This window comes from Triticum aestivum, chromosome 3B (genome assembly GCF_018294505.1).
Source record: "Triticum aestivum cultivar Chinese Spring chromosome 3B, IWGSC CS RefSeq v2.1, whole genome shotgun sequence".
Taxonomy (NCBI): domain Eukaryota; kingdom Viridiplantae; phylum Streptophyta; class Magnoliopsida; order Poales; family Poaceae; genus Triticum; species Triticum aestivum.
In genome coordinates this window covers 750768557-750770311 of record NC_057801.1, presented here as the reverse complement: position 1 = coordinate 750770311, position 1755 = coordinate 750768557, and the positions used below count along the sequence as shown (strand labels likewise).

The 1755-nt window shown below is 55.6% G+C and overlaps 1 long non-coding RNA gene across 1 annotated transcript; it reads right to left on the bottom strand.

The window, feature by feature from the left end:
- Positions 1-201: 201 nt before the first annotated feature.
- On the bottom strand, positions 202-856 carry LOC123066340 (uncharacterized). The gene is made up of 2 exons (XR_006431316.1): positions 334-856; positions 202-244 (listed from the first exon to the last, which is right to left on the bottom strand). It is a non-coding gene; the product is annotated as an uncharacterized lncRNA (long non-coding RNA).
- Positions 857-1755: the final 899 nt, after the last annotated feature.

Sequence of the window (1755 nt, the reverse complement as noted above, 5' to 3'; positions counted from 1 at the left end):
GCTGCAACCCAGAAACTTAATTGTTACTGCTTCAGATTTGTTATGCGTATAATGTGATCTAGACAAAAGCTGATAGCAGTTCTAAACTTCTAACATTTTCAAGTGAAAAAAACAATACACTGAAATTTCACTAAGCTTTACGTCAAATTGTTTCCTGTGAAATAAGACAATACACCTTTTCCTCGATGTAACAAACTCTGATAATCTCAGCTGCATGCCATATCTTAATTTCCTATTTCATTCACTGAAAATTTTAAAATATCATTACAGAATATCATGATGTGAATGCTATCAACCCCGTGAGCAGTGCGAAAAGAGGGGCTTTGCACATACCATTTGGACGCAGGCGAGCTCCCATAGTACCGAGCAACGACATCGGGTCCTGCCATGACCACGGGCTGCCTACCACAATAGAAGCTTCTCACTGGAGTTGAGCAGCCCGTCACACATCTTCTTGTGGGTCGAAGAATCCATCTGCATCGGCACGAGTGAGCACCACCGCAAGCTATAGCCGCCATCCCCGTTCAGGAGCGCCCAACCCTAGGGACGGCTCCTTCCACAGCCTCCAACGCCATGCCTCAACGACTCCTCGTCCCCAACCTTGCATATGGCGCCAACTTCATCCACGGCCACCAACACTATGCCCGAGTCTCCGTCCGCCCAGGAAGGAGAGAGGACATGGGATGGAGAGAGAGAACGGCTGCCTCGGAGAGAAGGGATCGGGATGATTGGGGAAGAGAGGACCACAGGAGAGACGGCTGGTGTTGCGTAGGGAGAGGCGAGACGAACGGAGGGAGAGACTGAGGAAGAATCACGGATGAAGACCAGGAGAGAGGAGGAGAGATCGAGAAGGAGATTTTTTTGAGACAAAGATCGAGAAGAAGATGCTGCGGTAGATCGTGCGAGGCGAGGGGATAAGGCGGTGGGCCGTGGGCCGTGCACTGACGTGCGGGGCCCGTAAGGTAAAAAATACCCGATCGGTCCCAGGCCGCGATTTCCTGGGAGCTTAGTAACTATAACGATTCCCCCCCACTTTTGATGGGGAATCCCATGTGCAACGGCCATCCAGGGCCCCCGCGTCACTCTATAGGGCCGACTCGGGCGGCGCCCTAATCTCGTGACTGGCGGCCCTCCCTTCCGCTCTGTTCTCCTCGCCGTCGCTAGAGGGGACCGGCAGCGAAGCCTTCTCGGCCCTAGAGGACGGCAGCGGCGAGGCACCCCTGCTCGGTTTCCTCCTCTTTCGCTCCTTCCCTCGTCCAGGCTCCGTCGCCGGATGCTCCCTGCGGATTTGGCGAGCGGTGAGCCAGATCCGGTCGCCCCAGCGCCTAGCGGCTGGCGTTCGCATGGGTCTGGGTCACGCTTCTAGTTGAAGTGGCTTCAGCCCTCCCTGCGAATCTACGACTCGGTCCGCTGCTCCAGCGATCTTGCTGTCGGCGGCGGCCGTCGTGGTGCTCGCTGCGACCGTCTTGGCCCTTATGCTATGGTGCACTCCTCCATCCTCCCAAGATCCAGCCCTGCCGTGGCGCGGGGAGGTTCCCTTCGGCGCCTCGCAGTATATCTTTGCTGACACTGCTCTGGCTATGGCGGTCTACGGACATGTGGGGCTACGGCAATGAGCTGGCCTTCTATTTGTGCGGTGCGGACCTCCGATGCTGCGATCCTCGGTTGGTGGTGGTGATCTAGATCTGATTGGCCAGATGGTTGTGACTGTAGATTGTTTGCAGCGACTTTGTATGGATCCACAACAACGGAGGT